The sequence below is a fragment of the Geotrypetes seraphini genome, chromosome 9, assembly GCF_902459505.1.
Source record: "Geotrypetes seraphini chromosome 9, aGeoSer1.1, whole genome shotgun sequence".
Classification (NCBI taxonomy): Eukaryota; Metazoa; Chordata; class Amphibia; order Gymnophiona; family Dermophiidae; genus Geotrypetes; species Geotrypetes seraphini.
This window is the reverse complement of record NC_047092.1, coordinates 3081121-3105109: the sequence shown is the minus strand read 5'-3', so window position 1 is coordinate 3105109 and position 23989 is coordinate 3081121. Positions and strand designations below refer to the sequence as shown.

The window sequence follows — 23989 nt, the reverse complement described above, 5'->3', positions numbered from 1 at the left end:
AAATATCCTGCAAACAACGGGATGGTTGGATGGGATGGAGTTAGCAGTTGGAACCAGGTGGACTTTAGTCTATGGCCCAGAAATATCAAAGAAGAGACAAGTTAACTTAATCGTGAATTTCTATTGAGAATAACTAATGGGCTTGAATGGATGGACCGTTCAGGTCTTTATCTGCCGTACTCAGGTAGGGCTGACCTCAGGGCGCTGGTCTTTGACCTGAGGGCTGCCGCGAGAGCAGACTGCTGGCCAAGATGGACCACTGGTCTGACCCAGCAGCGGCAGTTCATATGTTCTTATTTACTATGTAACTATGCTACTAAATAACAGTTTTCAAACATCCAAAACAAGAATAGAGCTTCTAAAATAACCTTTTACAAAAGTGTAACAGTTTTTAGTGCTGGCCGGGATGATAACAGCTCTGAGCATAGAAGCCATTCTTACCACAGCCGGCAATAAAAACCACGCTTGCTTTTGTAAATGGGGGGGATAGAGTCGGATTTATTTATGGCTTGATATACCGACCATCACATGTATCTGGACGGTTTATAATATTAAAAATTGGAAAAATCTAATATAGAAATTTGCTTAAAATAAAATAAAGAGGGGGGTTAAACTAGGACTAAGACAAAATTAGACTTATTAGAAACGAAAGGAACTGGGGAATAGGGAAGTTTTAATTACAATATGAAAATAAATGGAAGGCTAGAGGGATAGGAAGTTAATTGTTTGCATGCGGTCTGTGAGGTCTAATTACTAATAATGCACATGATTTGCATTTGGAAACCTTAATAAGAATAATAATAACTTTATTTTTCTATACCGCCATAGTCAGACGACTTCTAGGTGGTTCACATTGAAAGAAGGCTGGACATTCACTAACTTGTGTTGAACTCTTAAAGCATTTTCCTCTTTCTGCGAGCATCTGTGGGTAGAATTCATGTAGTTTACAGCTATGTGAGATATTTGAAAATGACTCCCACAGGTTGAAACTCTTATCTCTTATTAAAACTTTAATGACTGCAGAAAACCCTGAAATACAGATAAGGCAGCTGCAGAGCTCAGTTGAGTTCCTGGTACCTTGCCATAAATTCCAGAAGCGACTTGGTTTTAATCTTACTTTTCCCTGCTAGAGATCCTCTGTGGTTATCGTGTTAAAACTTTTGGAGGCAGTTCCACAGGAAAGGTCCAGAAAAATGGGAGAAAGGCTAGTGGATCGGCGCCGGAGCAAAAGCCAATAATATGACTTGGAGACCTAAAGGTTAGGAATGTGCATGGAGGGATTTTGCTTCATTTTGGGTCTATGCTCAGACTCGTAGATGTTGTTTTTGCTTTATTTCGCAGAGATGTTGTAATAAAAACATTTACATTACATTACATTACATTAGGGATTTCTATTCCGCCATTACCTTGCGGTTCAAGGTGGCTTACAAAAGATTTATAAACAGGGTTACAATGAGATAACAATAGAATTGCTAGAGTGGTAGAGAGTAGATCTTTTGACATTTCTTTGGTAGTTAAGAACAGGGAGGTTTAACAGAAGATTTATAAACTACAATTGTCCTTGCTATGAAAGTAAAGGGTAGATCCTTTGTCTATTTTAGTGTTGTTGAGAGTACGTGAGGTTAGGGCTGTTTCAGGAATTTCTTGAAAAGTATAGTTTTTAGTTCTTTTCTGAATGTCTTGTAGTCTGGGGTAGACATCAGAAGGTTGGAGATCTGACCGTCCAGTCTTGCTGCTTGAGTGGCCAGGAGGCCGCCGTGTAGTTTTGATCATTTTACTTCTTTGATTGGGGGGGGGGGGGGGGAATGAATGGGGAGTGTGTTTTTCTGTGTCTAGTTGTGGATGCTGGGATGAGGCGGTTGTTCAGGTAGGACGGGCTGTCTCCGTTAAGAGTTTTAAATAACATGCAGTAGAATTTGAATTGTATTCTTTCTTGGATTGGTAGCCAATGTGAGTTGATGTAGGCTTCTGTGATATGGTCATGTTTTCTCAATGAGTAGATGAGTCTTAAAGCTGTATTTTGGATTGTTTGTAGTTGTTTGGTCATAAAGGTTGGGAGGTAGAGGATGTTGCAATAGTCTAGTAGTCCTAGGATTAGGGATTGTACTATAAGCTGGAATTGTGTTCTTTCAAAGAATTTCCGAATTTGTCTGAGGTTTCTCATGATAGCGAAGGATTTCTGTATTGTGTTGTTTATTTGCGGTTGCATGGTACAGCATCTGTCTATGGTTATTCCTAGTAGTTTTATGGTGGTGTGGATGGGGTAGTTGATTGAGTTGAGTTCTAGGTTGGCTATGGTTTGGATTTTGTTATTTTCGAAGAGAATGAATTTGGTTTTATCTGGATTGAGTTTAAGTTTGTGATCTTTCATCCAGGTCGTAATGGAGTCTAGTGTTAGTTGTAGTGTTTTGGTCAGGGAGGACATTGATTGGTCATATGGTAATAGAATGGTAATGTCATCCGCGTAACTGTAGGTGGTTATGCCCATATTGTCCAGATGTGTTCCGAGAGAGGCAGTGTATAGGTTGAAGAGGGTAGGGGATAGTGGGGATCCCTGTGGAACTCCGCAGGGGTTTGACCATGGTTTTGATTTTTCTTTATTAGATTTTACACTGTAGGTTCTGGATTTTTGGAAACCTTCAAACCAAGAGTATACTTTGTCTGAGATACCTATTGTATCTAATATTTGCAGAAGAATATTGTGGTCTACTTAAGAACATAAGAACATAAGCAATGCCTCTGCCGGGTCAGACCGGAGGTCCATCGCGCCCAGCAGTCCGCTCACGCGGCGGCCCAACAGGTCCAGGACCTGTGCAGCAATCCTCTATCTATACCCCTCTATCCCCTTTTTCAACAGAAAATTGTCCAATCCTTTCTTAAACCCCATTACCGTACTCTGCCCTATTACGTCCTCTGGAAGCGCATTCCAGGTATCCACCACCCGCTGAGTAAAGAAAAACTTCCTAGCATTTGTTTTGAATCTATCCCCTTCCAATTTTTCCGAATGCCCTCTTGTTCTTTTATGTTTTGAAAATTTGAAGAATCTATCTCTCTCTACTTTCTCTATGCCCTTCATGATCTTGTAGGTTTCTATCATGTCTCCTCTGAGTCTCCGCTTTTCCAAGGAGAAGAGCTCTAGCCTCTCCAGTCTTTCAGTGTATGAAAGGTTTTCCATGCCCTTAATCATTCGTGTCGCTCTTCTCTGGACCCTCTCAAGTATTGCCATATCCTTCTTGAGGTACGGTGACCAATACTGAACACAGTACTCCAGGTGCGGGCGCACCATTGCCCGATACAACGGCAGGATGACTTCTTTTGTTCTGGTCATAATACCATTTTTAATAATACCCAACATTCTGTTTGCCTTCTTCGCGGCTGCTGCGCATTGCGCCGTTGACTTCATTGTTGTATCCACCAATACACCCAAATCTCTTTCAAGGTTACTTCCCTCTAATACTAATCCCCCCATTTGGTAGCTGAACATCAGGTTTTTTCTCCCTATATGCATGACCTTGCATTTCCCTACATTGAATTTCATCTGCCATTTATTCGCCCACTCCTCCAGTTTGTTTAGGTCCCTTTGTAGGTCCTCACACTCTTCCGTAGTTCTAACCCTTCTACAGAGTTTAGTGTCGTCCGCAAATTTTATAACTTCACATTTCGTCCCCGTTTCCAGGTCATTTATAAATATATTGAACAGCAGCGGTCCAAGTACAGACCCCTGCGGAACTCCGCTCGTGACTTTCCTCCAGCCCGAGTAGTGACCCTTTACTCCAACCCTCTGTCTCCTGCCTGCCAACCAGTGTTTAATCCATCTGTATACGTCCCCTTCCACCCCGTGGTTCCATAGCTTCCTAAGCAGCCGCTCATGGGGTACCTTGTCAAAGGCCTTTTGGAAGTCAAGGTAAATGATGTCTACAGGTTCCCCTTTGTCCAACTGGCTGTTTACCCCCTCAAAGAAGTGCAGTAAGTTTGTTTGGCACGATCTTCCCTTGCAGAAGCCATGTTGGCTCGCTTTCATCAGCCCATTTTTTTCGATGTGCTCACAGATGCTATCCTTTATCAGTGCTTCTACCATCTTGCCTGGAACCGATGTCAAACTTACCGGCCTATAGTTTCCCGGGTCTCCTCTTGACCCCTTTTTAAAGATAGGTGTAACATTTGCTATCTTCCAGTCCTCCGGAATCTCTCCAGTTTTCAGGGATAGGTTGCAAACTATTTGGAGTATTTCCGCTATCTCATTTCTTAGTTCTTTTAGTACCCTAGGGTGGATTCCGTCCGGGCCTGGTGATTTGTCACTTTTCAATCTATCTATCTGTTGGAGGACATCCTCATGGCTCACCTCTATTGCTGACAGTTTTTCTTCTTGGTCACCATGGAAGATCACGTCGGGTTCCGGTACACTGGATGTGTCCTCGCTTGTGAAGACTGACGAGAAGAATTTGTTTAACCTGTCGGCTACCTCTTTTTGCTCCTTTATCACTCCCTTTTCGTCTCCATCATCCAACGGTCCTACTTCCTCCCTCGCTGGTTTCTTCCCCTTAACATATCTGAAGAATGATTTGAAGTTTTTTGCCTCCCTGGCCAGTTTCTCTTCGTATTCTCTTTTCGCTCTCCTAACCACTTGATGACATTCTCTTTGGTGTTTCCTGTGTTCATTCCAGTTTTCCCCAGTTTGGTCCTTTTTCCATTTCCGGAATGATTTTTTCTTGTCTCCTATCGCTTTCTTCACCTCGTCGTTTATCCATGCGGGGTTTTTTGTTCGGTTTTTTTTTGCACCCTTTTCTAAATCTGGGGATGTACATATGTTGTGCTTCTTGCACTGTGCCCTTGAATAGAGACCAGGCTTGCTCTACAGTTTCTGTTTTCCTTGAGCTGTTTCTAAGTTTTTTTTTAACCATTGCTCTCATAGCATCATAGTTTCCTTTCTTGAAGTTGAACGTTGTCACTGTGGTTCTCTTCCCTTTTGCTGTACTTACTCCTAATTTGTACTGGATCATGTTGTGATCGCTGTTTCCTAGTGGTCCTACTACTTCCACTTCTTTTGCAGGTCCCCCTATTCCGTTTAGGATTAGGTCAAGAGTGGCATATCCTCTTGTTGGTTCCTTGACAAGCTGCTCCATAAAGCAGTCCCTCACAGCCTCTAAGAATTCTGTTTCCCTCGCACAGTTTGAGTTTCCAATATTCCAGTTTATCCCGGGGTAGTTAAAGTCTCCCATTACTGTCACATTCCTGTTGTTGCCTTCCCGCCTCAGTTCTGCTGCCAGATCTTTGTCGTTTGCTTCCGTTTGTCCAGGTGGACGATAGTATAGACCCAATCTTATGTCAAGGCCACTTTTTCCTGGTAATTTTACCCATAATGACTCCAGTCCTTCCGCCTTTGGTTCTATATCCACTCTGGACGAGGGAATGGTGTCTTTTATGTATAGTGCTATTCCTCCACCCTTCTTGTGGGTCCTGTCTCTTCTATAGAGTTTGTACCCTGGCAGCACTACGTCCCACTGGTTATCTTCATTCCACCATGTTTCCGTGATTCCAATGATGTCTAGGTTTTCTTTTTTGGCTATGGCTTCTAATTCTCCCATTTTGGTCTTTAGGCTCCTTGCATTAGCGTACAAGCAATTTAAGTCCTGGTCTTTTCTTTTCTCTGCTGGTTTTACATGTGTTTTGCTCCTCTTACCATCCCCTAGTTGGGCTGCCAGTCCCTCATTTCTGTTCCTTTCTTCCTCATTTTTTGGTGTATCTTTTCTGATCTTTTCTTCCTCATGTTTTGGTGTATCTTTATTGTCTGCAACCTGATTTCCTGATCTCTCCTGTTCCTCTAATTTTATCTGTTTGCCCTTTTTGTTGGTCAACAGCTTCTGTTGTTCGTCTCTTGCCTGTTCCCAGCATTTTTCCCGCTCAGTATCTTCTTTGGATACTCTTGTCCGAACCGTCGACGTCAGGTCGATTATCGGCTTTCCCCTTCTTCTCAGTTTAAAGCCTGCTCAATTCCTCTCTTGACGTTGTTTGCTAGCAGTCTCGTTCCTGCCTTGCTCAGGTGTAGTCCGTCCCTCCTGAAGAGCTTGTTCTTCCCCCAAAAAGTTGTCCAGTTTCTTACAAAAAGGAATCCTTCTTCTTCGCACCATCTCCTCAACCAAGCGTTTATTGCTTGTAGCTCGGTCTGCCTCTTCACGTCTGCCCTCGGTACTGGCAGAATCTCTGAGAATGCTATCTTCTGTGTCCTCAGCTTCAGTCTACTAGATCGAATGCTGCAGTTAGGTCCAGTTGTATGAGAAGTATTTTTTTTCCTGTGCTTAGTTGTTGTCTGATTGTATCCATGAGGGAGCCAAGTAGTGTCTCTGTGCTGTAGTTTGTTCTGAAGCCGGATTGCATAGGGTGGAGTAGGTTATGGTCATCCAGATAGTTGGTGAGGAGTTTGGCTACTAGGCCTTCTCTGAGTTTGACATATAGTGGTATTGAGGCAATAGGTCTGAAGTTGGATGGTTGATCTGGTGGACCTTTTGGGTCTTTTTGGATTGGGGTGATGATGATTTCGCTGAGGACCGAGGGGAAAATGCCGTCTTTGAGCGTGGCTTGAATCCATTGTAGAAGTAGAGTACGGAACTTTACACTGGAGGTAGTAAGGAGATATGAGGGGCAGTGGTTGAGGTCACAAGAGGCGTGGCTGTATTTTTTGTAGAGATAGTTGAGTTCGGACCATTGTATATTGGGGAAATGTGACCAAGTTCTGTCTGCTGCAGTTGAATCTTTGTCTGTGGGGTGAGTTGTGATTATGTTTAGGAGGGATGGGGTAGCATTGAGGGAGGAGGGGTATTAGTAGTGGTTGTGTAGGGTTTGGTATCTGTGAGGTCTTTTAAGATTTGAAATAATTTTTTGGAGTCTTGGGTTTCTGTGCCTATAAGATTTGTGTAATGAGTTTTTCTCTTATCCTTTAGTAGAAGTTTAAACATGTTAAAAGTTTTAAATGCATATTAATTGACTTATCTTGCATTAGTTTTTAGGTTAAACCCGCCAAAATATTCAGATCCTACAGCACAGATAATCAACCTCAGTCCTTCAAGCGGGTTTCAGGACTTCCGCACTGCCTCCACTGTATGCAAATAGATCTCATGCATATTCATTGGGGAAATCCTGAAAACCTGACTGGGTTGCAGCCCTTGAGGACCCAGGTCACCCACCCCTGTCCAAGAGGAAGGAAGTGACAGAGAATATGACATTTTAGTGCCAGAAAGGGTTGAACCGGGTACCGTTTTTCAAAAGAAAACATGCTTTAAAGCAGCTTTTCTCAAACATTCTGTGGCAACAAAACCGATATTGGGGCTACAGAACGCACCACTCCTGAAAGCATGTGCCGAAGATGTTTCAGGGTAAAGCCCTCCCAAGCCATAGTTTGGAGACCCTGTTCTAAAGCATGAAATCATGACATAAGGCTCTAAGGCACTGAATCACAAACTGTGTGCTACGGCAAGAGATTCCAGGTAGAGAATGATACGGGGTCAAATTTTTCCCTGTCCCGTCCCCGTGAGTTTTGTCACTGGCCCTGCCCCATTCCTGTAAGCTCTGCCTTAACCGCACAAACCTCGAACACGTATGATTTTCAAGTGTTTGAGGCTTGTGCAAATGAGGACGGAGCTTAGGCATTGGTGGATTGAGGCATTATGACATCACAATCTGAGCTCTAGAATGTTGCTACTTAGGATTTTAAAGGGTTTGAGGCATGTGCAGATGAGGACGGAGCTTAGGCATTGGTGGAATGAGGCATTATGGCATCACAATCTGAGTTCTAGAATGTTGCTACTTAGGATTTTAAAGCGTCTGAGGCTTGTGCAGATGAGGACGGAGCTTAGGCATTGGTGGAATGAGACATTATGACATCACAATCTCAGCTCTAGAATGTTGCTACTTAGGATTTTAAAGCGTTTGAGGCTCGTGCAGATGAGGATGGAGCTTAGGCATTGGTGGATTGAGGCAATATGACATCACAATCTGAGCTCTAGAATGTTGCTACTTAGGATTTTAAAGGGTTTGAGGCTTGTGCGGATGAGGACGGAGCTTAGGCATTGGTGGAATGAGGCATTATGGCATCACAATCTGAGTTCTAGAATGTTGCTACTTAGGATTTTAAAGGGTTTGAGGCTTGTGCGGATGAGAACGGAGCTTGCAGGAATTTTGAGCCCACCGGGACAGATAGGGGAAAATGCTTGAGCAGCTGAATGTAAAACCGCTTAGATAACCTTGATAGGCGGTATATAAAAAAAACCTAATAAACTTGAAGCTTAATAAACTTGTAAAGAGGTACAGGAGAAGGGGTGAGCGCACGTGGCAGGAGAGGGCGGAGAAGAGGCGAGGGGGGGGGGGGAGATGCCACCACCCCGGACACATCTCACCCTAGCTACGTCCCTGATACCAACAAGGCTTAAACAGTTTAGAACAGCATTTGACAAGATAGAGGAGATTGTATCCCATACGCAGTGGTTAAAGCTATAGTCTCAGCACTCTGAGGTTGTGGGCTGAAATCTTGCCTTGCTCCTTGTGACCCTGGGCAAGTCACTTAATCCCCTCCCCAATAGCCTCAAGTACATTTGATAGATTGTGAGCCCACCAGGATAGACAGGGAAAAATGCTTGGGAACCTGAATAAATTCATGTAAACTGTTCTGAGCTCCACTGGAAGAACAGTAGAGAAAATTGAATGAATAAATAATGTGATAAACAGAGTTGGTATTGTGACATCATAATGTCTCATTCCACCAATAAGAGCCAACCTCATCAGTGAAGTCACAATGGCTGGATTGTCCTAGACTTGGTTCCCTTTTACATTTTGATTTCTAGAGTGGTGCAGTGGTTAAAGCTACAGCCTAAGCACCCTGAGGTTGTGGGTTCTAATCCCATGCTGCTCCTTGTGACCTTGAGCAAGTCACTTAATCCCCCCATTGCCCCAGGGACATTAGGTAGATTGTGAGCCCACCAGGACAGACAGGGAAAAATACTTGAGTACCTGAAGAAATTCATGTAAACCGTTCTGGGAGAACGGTAGAGAAAATTGACTTGTTAATCAATCGGTTGTGTTTTCTGTAACTTTTCTTACTTTTTCAATCTAGCTTTTCCTCTTTCATGAAGTTTCAGGGTAAATGCCTACATCCAGTCACTTAATCACTTAGTAGAAGAAATATCCACAGCTGCCAGTGGACTGCTATGGACACTGAAGCCGAAAGAGCTATTTCTTGTCAATAATTCACCAGGGAGGAGCTGTCACTTTCTGGCTTTTTTCCACTCCTGAGGATTAAAGTCTTTCTAGATCTTTAGCTGTCCACATTTGTTAAGTTTGAAATCTGTCTGGGATCTGCTTGCTGGACACACCTGCTCCCTAGCCTTCAAGGCAGTGCGAGGGTGGAAGGAAAAGCAGGAGGGAGAGCTCTGAAGGGACTCTTGACTTCTGCCCCGCTGCTCAGACAAGTGATTCATGTCTTGGCTGGATCCCACCCTTGCCCAGGGAGCAGGACTGACTGGACCCAGCTAGAGATTCTGCTTTCATTTCCTGGTTCTTGACTTCTGTTGCACTGAGGTTTTTGATGATAAGAATTTCTATAAATAGGCCTTTCTTCCTACACACTGTGGTAAGATTTAACTCTGGCTGAAACTCATTTTGTCACTGGACCAGACGCCCAGTCTCACATTGTGATCATGTTGGGTCTATAAACCAAAAAGCATTTCTAATGACCGGACACTGTTTTTCTTGCACAGATAAGGAACACAAGACATCCCATCAGAACCATCATTCCTTCTTGATGTGGTCATTTAAAAAAATAGATTCAACTTTTCTCAGAAATTCTTGCATCTGTAGCGGTACTTCTGAGAGTAAGCAGATGCCGAACGAGATAGCGCTTGCTCACATTCTGATATGATGTCATATTTTCAGGACTTGCTTTACAAAAGTGCCTTTTTGGAGAGCTGGTTTAATACGTGGACACCCTAACCCAGCGTTTTTCAACTTCTTCAAGCCAAGTACCCACCTGGTAATGCAATTTGTAATTGTAATGCAATTTCTTCCAACCATTTTTCATATACACACAATATAAGCTTATTAATATATAATGGTAACCACTAAATTAAAAAACAACAACAAAGTACACTGTACGCAGAGAAAATGCTATTCAGGGTTTTTTTCTCAAAGAGGTCAAGGCAGATGACTTTAAAATATGCAATGTCTCTAGAAAAATATAGTCAGCAGATATAAATGCTCAAAACGGACACATTTTGATCACTAAATTGAAAACAAAATCATTTTTCCTACCTTTGATGGCTGGTGATTTCAGGAGTCTCTGGTTGCACTTCCTTCTAACTGTGCATCCAATATTTCTTTCTTTCTGCCTCCTGCACGCTTCCGGACCTCATTCCCTTCCACAACCAACATCTCTCTCCATGAGTCCACCATTTCTCCCTCTTATCCCCTGGATCATGTGCAGCATTTTTCACCACTGCCCACTAGTCCCATGCCCATTTCTCCTTCTATCACCCCTCTCTAGCACATGCCACATCTCTCCCTCCATCACTATGTCCAATATTCCTCCCCCTTGCATCCCCCTCAATCTGTTCTTTCTCTACCACCACCATATCCAACATTTCTCCCTCTCATCCCCATGCATCTCTCCCTCTCTCCTTTCTCTCTCTCTCTGCCCAATTTTCCTCTTTCTTCCTTTCCCCATGTGCCACCATCTCCCTCTCAGGCGCTACTTCTACTGAGGCAGCCATTCAGAAGTGGCGCCCACCCACACAGCAACGTGCTTGTGTGCCGCTGGCCCCGACGTGCTGGTAATCAGCAGGCAGCAGCCCTGGGAAGCACCAGCGACTGGCCCAATTAGGGAAGTGTCTGGGCCCAGGCATTAGCGTGCTTGTGCGCAGCGGGCCCCGACAAGCAGCAGATAGACGTCCACTGACCTTCAACATTAAAAGGTACCACCAGGAGTGGGTGGGTGGGGGGAGCTGGGACAGAATTTAATGGTGCTGGGGGTTGGGATTGAATTTAATGGTGCTGGGGGGTATGTAAAAATGATGATTGATTGGGGGGTACTGAGTCGGAATTTAAAGGTGGTGGGGGCTGGGATTAAATTTAAATGTGCTGGGGGTATATAAAAGTGATGATTGATTGGGGGACTGGGATGGAATTTAAAGGTACTGGGGGTACATGGGGGATGATTTATGGTACTGGGGAGCATGTGGTTGTATGTTCTCCCTTCCCTTAAGTTCTCTCAACTTGTACTTCACTAAGATTCTGTAAACCGCATAGAACTTAACGGTACTGCGGTATATAAACTGTTATTATTATTATTTAAGGTACTGGGGGCACGTGGAGGTATGGGGGATAATTTAAGGGATATGGGGGATGATTAAAGGTACTGGGGGGCATGTGGTTGTATGGGGGCATGATTTAAGGTACATGGGGGGATGATTTAAGATACATGGAGGGCCTGCCTTCCTGCCTGCCACTAGACCTGCCTGCCTGTCACTAGGCCACTAGGCCTGCCTGCTCTGTGCCCTGCCCTGGCCTCCCACTTGACCACTGACGGTGGGGGGGGGGAGGGGAACAGGTTACAGAGCCTGGCAGGGAGGGGGGACAGGATGCAGAGCCTGGCAGGGAGAATTTAGTTCAGAATGGTTTTTTTCTTGTTTTCCTCCTCTAAATCTAGGGTGCATCTTATGGTCAGGTGCATCTTATGGAGCGAAAAATACGGTAACTATAAATGCGCACACATTTCATGAAATGTGCGTCATGTCTCTGTTTCAAAATTACCCTGTTCGGAGGTAACGCTTAAAGTCATTTCCATGTGTTTGTGGCTGAATATTGGATTTAACAACCTCTGCTAGAGTGCGGACTGTGTCGAAAAACGCCCTTTGGCATCAAGAGTGTCACGTCGCTGCTGGGCGGAGCACGGATTCTTCATGCAAGCACACATGCAAACTTGGAACAGATATGAATGGACACTGATACTAGGTCCAGGACCGGGATAAAGGCCCATGCCGTCAATTAAGTACATAAGTAAGTACATAAGTAGTCGCCTCCGCCGGGGCAGACCAGAGGTCCATCCAGCCCAGCGGTCCGCTCACGCGGCGGCCCATCAGGCATATTGCCTGGTCAGCGGTCCCTGACTAATTTTATTGCCTACCTCTACACTTATCTCTAAACCTTCCACTGCTCTTATCTGTACCCCTCAATCCCTTTGTCTTCCAGGAATTGGTGGCGTAATAAGGGTGAGCGGTGCCAGGCGCAGTGGAGCTCTTCCCCCACCCTCTTCCCTGCCCCCCCTCCGCTGTTCTTCCCTTTCCTCATACCTTTTTAACTTCTTTGGCGTAAGCAGCGTGCCCATACCGGTGTCGGAGTGAGTGCCGATGCCAATGCAGGCAGCAACCTCGCGCTGGGGAAGTAAAGAAAGGTATGAAGGAAGGCAAAGGGTGCACATGCGCATCAAGGAAATGAGCGGGGGAGGGGGGAGAAGGGCACACCTTTAGCAAGATGGTGCCAGGGGCAGACCACCCCTCGTCTCCCTTTACTGCGCCAGTGCTGTCAATGTAGCCCCCGTTAGGCAACTTACACGAGTATTTTTTCTTTATAAATAGCGCTTCCATAGCCCCTTCCCCTGCTTTATAAAATGATCCTCCGCTGTCATGTGTAAAATGGACGCAATCTCAAAGGCTTCTTTCATTATTCTAAATGAACACGGAAGATTTCTGTTTACAGGTTGAAGGGTAAACACTGGGTCCAGACAGTCATCTCCCAAATGAAATGTTTGTTTGGTTTGAAGTATGCATAGCCTGGAGGCGCTGGGATCTTGCTCCAATTATCTAATCATTTGAAAAGAATGTACGCTGGAAAATCAAAACGATGGGTGAGCCAAGGCCACACCTGAAGGGAGCTGCATCAAAGGTGATTGCCACAATGTGTATGCTTCCACCCACCATCCGTAACCTGTTTCCCATAGACGGTTCTCCAGATACCAATTTTGCCCAAATAATGCCTCCAACCGTAAGGTCAAGTATGTGGAAGATGGTCCTTTATCTCCATGAGATGCAGCATCTTCTAACGGCCACCTGTATTTAGGGAAGGATTCAAGTGTAGACAAACTAGGCACAAGAAGGGACCTTTTCAAGTATCTAATTCAATTACTGTGAAATGTCAGCTTCTAAGTGTGTGTGTGTGTGGTGGGGGGGGGGGAGAAATATTTTTAATTTCCACTCCACCCACGTGCCTTCTTTTCCAGTTGGCTGGAGTCATCGAGCATCACTTCTTACTTGCATTCAACGATCAGCTTGTGGGAGCTTTAGACTGGGTCACTGAAGGGTTAAACCTGCCCTGCCTGCATTTAACCCTTTCACTTCTACTTATGTCTATAGCACTGTGGAAACGTATGCAGCACGATACACTAAACACGTTTGAAATGGTGCCTTCTCGACAAACTTCACGATCCTTATGAGACAAACAGAACAAATAAGGGATTAGGGAATTCTTTTTGTGGGAATGATTAAAACAGATCTGGGTAGTGAACAGGAATTAAAAGCAGCCTGATGACAGTCCGTGGGAGCCCTGAGTAGCAGGAATGGATTCCCTGTGTGGATCGGGGGAAGACCTGAGAGTCACTCTGGAGAATGCTGGGAGGATTATGCATCTGGCTGGTGGTTGGTGGGAGCACATTTACTGTATCTCCACCCTACCCTGTCTATTCCCTGTCATCTTTATACTCAGTTTTTGACTGAGAAGTCTAAGGCATTCACTAACCTTCCCGATCCTGTACGATCCGTGGCAGGCCGACTGATCCACAACACGTCCTCATGCAAATGGGGGCGATCGGAGGCATGTGCCTGTAGATGGTCTCCGCATGCTTTCCATGCAAGGAAGAGCTGGAAACTTTTTTTTAACAGAGCTGAAAAATTTCCCGAGCCTGTGGTTTTAACCCACTGGTTTAAAGCGGGGCTGCACTGTAGAATGATCTGGAACTTAACAGAACACGCCTTGGTGCAGCCCTGCTGTAAACCCGCGGGTTAAAACCACATAGTTGTGGCAGCAAGAGCAGGAGAGTCGGGGCAGAGAGCAAACACGATTGGTGGGCTTAGTGAGTCTAAAATAAAGCAAAAGGTTATGAAAAAGGTCTCATGAAAGGCAGTGGAGATTTCTGTACAGTGGAGAAAAAAGCCTCTGATGCAATTCACGGCAGCACTTTCTATTCAGTAAAACTAAGCTGCCTTGTGCCTATCATTGATAATATATGAACTGACTTCACATTCAACACGAACCCGTCTATGAAGTGTGATCAATATGTTTTAAGTTGCTCAGAAATGTGAAACTCAACAAGGAGGGAACGCACCCCCCTAGAGTGGAAACAGAGTTTACCTCCCAGTCATTGCAACGGTTTCTGTAGAGATCACACTTCAAGTTTCAAGTCAAGTTTCAAGTTCAAGTTTCAAGTTTATTAGGACATTTGATGAATCGCCTATTAAAATTGCTAAGCGATGTACAAAATCCAATAAAAAATAATAAAAAGAAACTAACATTTAACAATGTGGTTACATAAAATACAGACATGAGTCGGGAAGGAAAAAATTAAAAGTTACAATCTTGAATTTTGGTGGAAAAAGGAAAGAACAAAAGGTAAGGGGTAATTAATCCATTTCTAAAAAGTATAAAGGTTTCAGGTATTAAAAGCATCATTAAATAGATAGGATACAAGTTAATAAAAAAATGTTACAGTCCTTGAAATAATTTAAAGTATTGGATTTCCTTCTTTCTTCTTATACTTGTCAGAACATCACTTAAGCATGATTGATAAGATCATAACTTAGCTGAATGAGGGGTTTGGGGTCCCGACGTGTCCTTCGTCAGGAGACCCACTCACGATTGCTGGAAAACTGGCTGTAGTCTTTTAAACTTCAGTGATGATATGACAACATTTCAAAACTGAAAAACGCTCTCACTCCACAAAGTGTATTCAAACTGCCAGACAGTAGTAACATCCCCGCTATTTCATAAGGAAATTTATTTGTGCCTATCATTGGCAGAAAAACTCCACTGCTCAGATCTCCAACGATCACACAACGAGCAGCCGACTTATTGGTTGTAGTCCAAAATTGTCGCCCACTCATCCATCAACTGGTGCTGAAAACACTTAGTAGGGCTTCCAAATACTCCGGACGAAGACCTCTGTTTCATTGTAGATAACAGCTGCTTCAGGGGAACGTAGGCCTCGCTGTGGCCCAACGCTGATTACATGGCGGCTCGGAGTAGTGGGCCGGGACTGGAACATAAATCACCCATCAGATGGCATAAGCCTGCCACCTAAATTTAGCACAGGAATCATCACTAAGGGGGGAGTGGGGGGAGATTCATCAACGGGCACCAAGCGATAATGCCAGACACCCATACGAATAGAATGGGCATCTTATGCTGGATTTTACTAAGTAAATGCTCCGACACCAGCGTTGGGGCATTTACCTCGCTCACCTGGTTTAGTAAAAGGAGCCCTTAGTGTTCAAAGCACGCTATAATTTTTTATCGCCTGTTGATCAAATCCCCCCTCAGTGTGATTCAGAATCACGCCTAGCCCTGATTATTTTTTTCTGGGGAAATATTTTCAGCACCATGTATAGAAACCCCTCCCCCCCCCCTTTTATATAGAGCTAATGAAATCCAGAGTTAATCTTGCAACTGGGATATATCACAGCCGCTTCTGCTCATTCAGAGTTCTTGGATTTTTTTTTTTTTTTAATTCTTATTATTGTCCTTTAAAAGCAGTTTAATAGACCAATTTGATAGCCCTTATAAATTTTGTTGGGTCTGCAATATTATTTTGTACAAAAAGAAGGAGTAACAAACAAAATGGGTTCCTTTTTTTATTGGGCTTCATTGGAGTCCAAGTGTCAACACCATTTTCCCTCTAGGGTTCTATGCCTGCCATTCAGGGCTCCTCTGGACCATACAGGGATGCTTATTAAATATTTGATATACAGTACTTGCATTCTGAGGGCAATTTCCAAAAGCCATTTAAGACGTTAATTGGATTTTTATTAAAATAAGAGCTTTAAAAAAAAAAAAAAGTCAGCCACCCTTCCCTTAAGTTCAAGCACACATATGGGTAATTCCAAAAGGAGCTGCCAGCTGAAACACCCCAGCGGCTAATTTTGGGTGGTCCTATCTGTTTGTCTAGCTTTGTGGGTGCCAGTATTGGATTTCAGCTGACACCCATATAGCCTCCGAGTTTACAGCCGATCCTAGCATTGAAAATCCAGGCTTACTTCTGCCCATGGCGTTCAGTGAGCTGGATATTAACCCCTTCTTCTCCCCCAAATGCATGATGGTTTTCCTCGTGGCTGGAGGCAAAGATAGGGTGGCAGGTGGAAAAATCACCTCATTTTGCATAGTTTGACTTGAAAAAAGGACGCACAGAATGAAGAAACGCAAATGGCTCTGGGTGCGTTTTCACTGCAAACCTTTGTAATCAGTCTAGACATGTAGTATGTGTGGGTGGCACATTAAAAAAAAAACAAACACGCTGCAGAATCCACAGGCTAACATACCCACACTGCCTTTGCAAGTGCCCGTGACTTCTGAAAATTGCCCTCCTTATATTCTGCATAAGGTGCTCACATACTAATTAGCCTCCTTGTAGAATTGAATTGGAATGACATTTGCAGTGGCTGCTTTTTCAAACCTAAAACAAACATTGCAATTCCTATTGTTTTTGTTTTTATTTTATTATTTAAATTTCATTTAAATTTCCCCAGAATTCTATAGTTTCAATGGTTCTCCCTTCTGCTTCTATTTCCTATCTCCCCTCTTTTCAACCTTTCAAAGTCCTTTAGATCATTGTAGTCTTATTAGAATGTTTATTTTCTTATTTTTCTCATCTATCTCTATTTTTATTTCTTCATTACTCTACTAATTGTCATTTTCCCAGGTACTTTAGTTAGATTGTGAGCCTTCGGGACAGTAAGGGAATTTCTAAGTACCTATCTTACTTATAATTTTAATGCACCCTATTGTCTATTTTCTGTAAACCGCTTAGAATCCTAACGGAATTTAGCGGTATATAAGAAATAAATTACATTACATTACATTACATTAAACCCACGCATTTACCAGTTCAAATTAGTCCAGGACTGTTCTGTAAAATGCTAATTGATTTGTTAGCTTTTAAACACCGCCCCTGAAAGACGATGAGAACTTTGCGTAAATGAAATGGCTTAACTGCTGACTACTCAGGTCTCATGCTCAAAAACTGCCAGTAAAATCCCTCAATGTATTGTAGTGCCATATATATCGACCTAGATCTTTCTAAATACTGAAATGCTTTGTCTCGTAACTGCAGTAATTTCTTCAGGCTTCCTAGGGAGAGACACAGTATTCCACCCGCATTCACAGACAAGACTTCATGGGTCTTTCCACAAAGACAATATTGACTGCACAGCTATGACTGTTAGTAACCCCCTCTTCTACGAAACTGCGCTAGCAGTTTCTAGCGCGAGGAACCGCGCTGAATGTCCCGCGCTGCTCCCGACACTCATAGGAACTCTGAGCATCGGGAGCAGCATGGGCCATTCAGTGCGGGGGTAAGTCAAATAGCTTATCTCAGTGGTTCTTAAACCTGTCCAGGTGGACCCCCAGCCAGTTGGGTTTTCAAAATATCCCTAATGAATATGCATTCATTAGTTCAAGTTGAATTTATTTAATATACGGCAAATATAAAACCAAAGGTAAATCTAAGTGGTTTATGATAAAAAGTTTAACTGTATTTTATGTTTTCTTTATTTTTTGTTCCCTATTTAATTTTTACATTTATTTATTTTAAAGAGTCAAACCATCAAAGAAATATGAGGAAAGGAGGGAGTCTGTAGGTTGGGGGAAGGGAAGGAATGAACAATATGGTAGGGGAGAAAACAAAAGTTTGTTCCGCCCACATTAGTTGAGATAAAGCCAAAGATGAAACTTTAAAGAAAGGTTACCTAGAAAATCAAGAACAGAAAGCCAAGGAGAAGTAATGTGCCTTTAATTGTGTCTTGAAATTTGCGAATGATTTTTCTGAACGGAGATAAAAAGGCAGAGAATTCCAGAGAGTGGGAGCCATGACAGAGAATGAAGAATTCCTGTGAAAATCGAGGAAGAATTATCAGAATGAGGGAACAAATAAGAACTGTGGTTGTGAAGATCGTAGAGTTCTTTGTGGCGAGTATGGAACCAGGAAATCTGCTTTATGCAAATTGATTTATTTAGATTCCTATCCCGTTCTCCCGGGAGCTCAGAACGGGTTACAATTGACACTCACAGTAAAGTTACAGGACAAAAAAAATTATAGGCAATCAAAGAAGAGGCAGGTGAGGGGACGTAGAGAGAAAAGGGGAGGAGAAGCAGGGGGAGCATGGCAAGGGAAGATGAGCAGAGATGGGGGAACGATAGTGTAGCAAGATGTTAGAGGAAGGGGAGCAGGGAGCAGGAGAGGGAGGAGAGAGGAGAAAGGAAGGGGGAGCTAGGATATCTTAAAAATCCGACTGGCTACGGATTTAAGAACTATTGGCTTAGCCTGCTCCTTACTTAATAAATAAGATAAAGCGACTGATCGCAACAAGACAACGTTATCATTGAGATCAATTGTGATTTACTTTTAAAAAAAAACACCTTTCCTTTTAATTAGAAATGTCAACACATTTTAAAACGTGTAATGAGGAGAAAGCCAGTGTTCAAAATATCACATCAAACGAAATATTAACCAGTGAACACTCGAAAAAGATGTTAAAACAAGGAAAAGACCTCAACATTTTAATATTACACCTTTGTGTCAACACATTAGGACATATTTTCTTATCATAGCTCAAAAACCTCGTGTTAATGCAGTTTCATAATTTTGACATTTTCTGTGATGCTTTCGTATTTCTTTCTTTTTGCTTTCAAAATCGAGAATAAAATGATATCTGTAAGCAAGTTCGTAACTGAAGAAAAGAGCACTTATCTTTTACGGAAAATAGGACAGCTCCAGAACAAATAAGTAGGAAGAAAGAAAGAAGACTGAAAGAAGAAAGATATCCCCAAGGTCTCCTCACAATTGAGGAGATCCATCAGAAATTACAGGAGGATCTCCACCATCCGGAAGGGGAACCTGATGATCAAGAAACAATTTTAGCTGTATAGGGGGAAAAAGAAAAAAGTTGCCCTCATGAGCAGAGAACCAGGAAGTTCTTCGGATGCTCCTGGGCCTCTCCACCCACATCAGGAAAGTATCATCATTGTACAGTACAAGGTACGCACAATTCCTAAAAAAAACATTTTCAAAATCACATCCTTATCCGGTTCAAACACGAATGATACCACCAGCATTATACCAAATTTCCATTGGATTTAAACTCTCTGCAGACACAGCGGTCCTTTTAGTAAGGTGCGCTGACCGATTTAGCGCGCACAAAACGCTAATGCACCCATTATATCCTATGGACACGTTAGCGTTTGCTAATATTTACCACATGCTAAATCGGCTAGTGCACCTTAGTAAAAGAGGGAGCAGATTCCAAACCTACATTTGATGCCATTCCTGTCTTTTTATTGATTCAATTTTCTATACCATTCTCCCAGGGGAGCTCAGGTACTCAAAGTATTTTTCCCTGTCTGTCCCGGTGGGCTCCCAATCTATTGGAGGATTCAGTTTAAATGTGTTGCTATGATATTTAAAATCTTGTGTGGGATCTTTTCCCTCTTGGTTCCTGTTTCCTTTAATTCTCGTAAATCATCTCAGAAATATAAACTTGGTTTTCCCACTGTTAAGAGAATTAAAACTATGTCTATTTTTTGCTGATCCTTTACTTTCTTATTTGCAAAGATTTGGAATGAGCTTCTTTCTTTCTCATTTATCAATCTTTCAGAAAGTGCTGAAAACTTACTTATTTCAGAAATTTCTGACTGATTCCTCTGCTTCTTACTATTGATTAGAAACTGAGGTCTTGTCCACGTGGGATCTCTTGGAGAGAGAAAGAGATAATGCTTACTGCGGATGGGCAGACTAGATGGGCCATTTGGTCTTTATCTGCCATCGTGTTTCTATAACCAGAAAACTCTATGACCTCACAATGCAGGTGTAAAGAGCCTTAGCCTATAGGAAGAGGAGATGCAAATATTAAGAGTCATAAGCCAATAGGGAGAGGAGGAGATAGTGGATGTTCTGGATGGACCATTTGGCCTTTATCTGCCATCATGTTTCTCTAACCATAAAGCTCAATGACCTCACAATGCAAATGTTAAGAGCCTTAGCCAATAGGGAGGGGAGGAGATAGTGGATGCTGTGGATGGGCCACTTGGCTTTTATCTGCCATAAAGCTCTATGACCTCACAATGCAGGTGTAAAGAGCCTTAGCCAATAGGGAGGGGAGGAGATAGTGGATGCTGTGGATGGGCCACTTGGCTTTTATCTGCCATAAAGCTCTATGTCCTCACAACCCAGGTGTAAAGAGCCTTAGCCAATAGGGAGGGGAGGAGGTAGTGGATGCTGTGGATGGGCCACTTGGCTTTTATCTGCCATAAAGCTCTATGACCTCACAATGCAGGTGTAAAGAGCCTTAGCCAAGAGGAAGAGGAGATGCAAATGTTAAGAACCTTAGCTAATAGGGAGAGGAGGAGCTAGTGGATACTGTGGATGGGCAGACTGGATGGGCCATTTGGCCTTATCTGCCATCATGTTTCTATAACCATAAACCTCTATGTCCTCACAACCCAGGTGTAAAGAGCCTTAGCCAATAGGGAGGGGAGGAGGTAGCGGATGCTGCGGATGGGCCATTTGGCCATCATGTTTCTAAGTTTCTGAATATTTTGTTAACCGAGTTGAGCCCTGTTGAAGGGATGAATCGATATATAAAGCCAAAAATTGGATTGGATTGGGCAATGGGGGGATTAAGTGTCTTGCCCAGGGTCACATGAAGCAGTGTGGGTTTGAACCCCCAACTTAAGGGGGCTGAGGCTGTTGCTTTATCTACTGTATCACATTCTCCCTTATGTATAGGTGGTAGAGATTCCTTAGATATCTTCAAGATCTCTATTAAATATTTCTGAACTATCTCTCTTGGTCACAATCAATCAACCTTGGAAAACTTCAAAAATCTAAGGTCGCATGATCTGAAGTGATTTTCCACTTGATTCAGCTTGTACTGAATGTTCAAAGAGCGTTTAATTAATTTAACTTCAGTCTCACTTTGTTCTTTCACATTGTTCTATCAGTGTGAACTACTAAGGAATTTATAATTCTGTCCCATACGGGTTCCCAAAATTGTTTTAAATTCATACAGGCAAACATCAAATGAGAGAGAGAATTCCCACTGCAGACCCACACGACCAGCTTCAAATTTTGCAACTTTGGAAGGAGCCCAGAAGGCTCTGAGCCAAATAATACAGAGACTGAGCGTCTGGTGCTGATAGCAATAGCCTGCAAGCTCCCAGTGTGGCTTGGGAGGACCCATTAGCAAACTACTCCCAGGAAATTGATTAGGGTTAGCAGACGTGCGTGAAAGGACTTTCCAAAACCCAGCATCGGTCCGGGCTTTTGAAAGCTCTGGCCATGTCTGGAGCAGGCGCGGATGACGTCACATGCATTCGCGCATGCTCGGAGGTCTCCGGACACGGCCGAGGTCAGAAATAAAAAAACGTGGGGGGAGGCAGGGTTTAGGGCAGAATGGGGTGGGGCTGGGGCAGAACGAGCCGGGCAGGGGGGGAGATATAGGGTAGGGCCATGCGTCCGGGATTTTATTGATCAAAATAGGGTAACCCTAAAATGGATTCATCATTGTCTTCGCCAATTGCAACCACCTAGGCTCCTCCCATCTACCCAATCCGCAAGCCATGTCACAGCAGAATTGCCTTGATCAGTGATGTAGTAAGGGGGGAGCGGTCTGCGTCCTCCTCTCCACCCCCATTCTTTCTCAATGCCCCTTCCCTTCCCCCACACCTTTTTAACGTTCTGGGCATGAGCAGCAATCCGAACTGCTGCTTGCGCCAGTGTTGGCTCTTCCTCTGACATCACTTCCTGGACCTGTGCCCAGGAAGTGATGTCAGAGGAAGAGCCAACGCTGATGTGAGCAGCGGGTTGGGGTTGCTGCTCGTGCCCGGAATGTAAAAGAGGTGTGGCAGAAGGAAAGGGCATGCATGTGTGGCAGGAGGGTTTAGGGAGGGCGCAGATGGGGGTGGGGCGGAGAAGAGGCAACGCCTCTCACCCTCGCTAAGCCACTGACCCCGATTCTATAAAAGATGTCTACAGTTAGGCGTCTAGGTCGATGCGTTGGCCAATCTAGGCGCCTAACTTAGGGTTCCTTTTATTAAGCCATGGTAGTGGTTTCTACTGCGGTTCGACAAGGAATTCTATGAGTGTTGGAGCAGTTTCTTCGCCAGGCTGCAGTAGAAACCTCTAACACAGCTTAGTAAAACCTAGTCTTAATATTTTAACTGGTCCAATCGGTGCTGTTAATTGAAAATAATTGAAAAAATAATTGGCTGGTAGGCGCCTACTCAGAAAGTAGGCATGCTTAGGGGGCGGAGTTTGGGCATGGATTGAGTTAGGTGCTGGTATTTTAAGCCAAGAAAACCCTGGCCTAATATACCGGTGCCTGAATATTCCTATGAGCGGTAGAGCCATTACCTTGCCGAACCGCGGTAGAAACCACTACCATGGCTTAATAAAAGGAACCCTAAGTTAGGCACCTAGATTGGCCAACGCGTTGATCTAGATTTCGGCATCACTGGATGTGAATCTAGAAACGGCAGCTAACTGGGAATGACATGCGATAGGTGGACCAGGCGCCCAATGATATAACTTAAAATCTCAAACATGAGCACCTCCTTTACAGTGGCGTAGCAGGAGTGAGCGGCGCCCGGTGGCGGTGGTGCCCCTCTCCCGCCCTCTTCCCCTCCCCCCTGCCACACACGCACACCCCTTTCCCGTACCTTTTCAATGCGAGCAGCCATGAACTGATTGCTTGTGTCGGCCTCGATGCCGTCTCTGATGTCACTTCCTTGGCGCAGGTCCCAGAAGTGACGTCAGAGAGAGCACCAAAGCAGACGCAAGCAGCAAATTCATGTTTATTAAAAAACTTTATATACTGCGCCAGTTAAAAAGGGATGGGGCGAACGCGGCAGGGGGAGGAGTAGGGGGCAGAAAGCAGGAGAGGTGCCGGCGCCCTGAGGAAGACCGTGCCCGGGGCAAGCCCCACCTTACTATGCCCCTGCCCCCTTTACTTTTGACCAATTTTAGGACTCCTTCTACAAAGTGATTTATTTAACGGGTGTCGGAGCAGTCGCTGCTGTGGCTTTCTAAAATGGGGGGTTAATTTCCTCATACCAATTCTTGGTATTTTCTTTTCTAACATTTTCTGAAAGGAATCAGGGCCATCCTGGCTTGGTTCCAATCCAGTCTACAGCTAGATCTGTGTGTTTCCTTCTGCAAAGAAACCATTGCCAGTACATTGAATATTTGATGGTTGAAACAGAGAAATGTAAAAAGTAGAGGGAGATGAAGCCCCCATGGACTGGAGGAAAAGTCCATAGTCTGTTATTGAGAAAGACATGGGGGAAGCCACTGGATCAGTAGCAGGGAATATTGGTACTCCTTGGATTTAGCCAGGTACTAGTGACCTGTATTGACCACCATGGGAATGGGCTAATGGGCTTGATGGACCTTTAGACTGACCCAGTAAGGCTATTCTTATGTTCTTATGCCCAGTCTGCCATCTACAATCCCGTCATCTCCCTTAGAGATTCTATGCACTTGTCTCAAACTTGCTTGAAGTCAGTTTTCAACTTCAACTCCTCCACTGGATAATGTGGTAACAGTGGTGAATGTAGATCCAAATTTCAAGTTTCCATGTTTATTTCCAACTTAATATAGTGCTTAGGGACAACCATCAAAGCAGTTTACATCTATAATATATGCAACTTAAGAAAAGAAACTACAATAATAACATAGAGGAGAAAACCAGCA

At 43.8% G+C, this 23989-nt stretch overlaps 1 protein-coding gene across 2 annotated transcripts in view; it reads left to right on the top strand.

The window, feature by feature from the left end:
• Window positions 1–23989, top strand: part of SEMA3D (semaphorin 3D) — a 236473-nt gene that overhangs the window by 19018 nt on the left and 193466 nt on the right. Inside the window, exon 1 of one of the 2 annotated variants that reach the window (XM_033959417.1) lies at window positions 1154–1258. The exons of the other annotated variant lie outside the window; for it this stretch is intronic. The gene's annotated coding sequence lies outside the window, so the exon portion shown is untranslated. Of the gene's footprint in view, window positions 1–1153; window positions 1259–23989 lie in introns of those variants that run through there. 2 annotated transcript variants of the gene reach the window in all.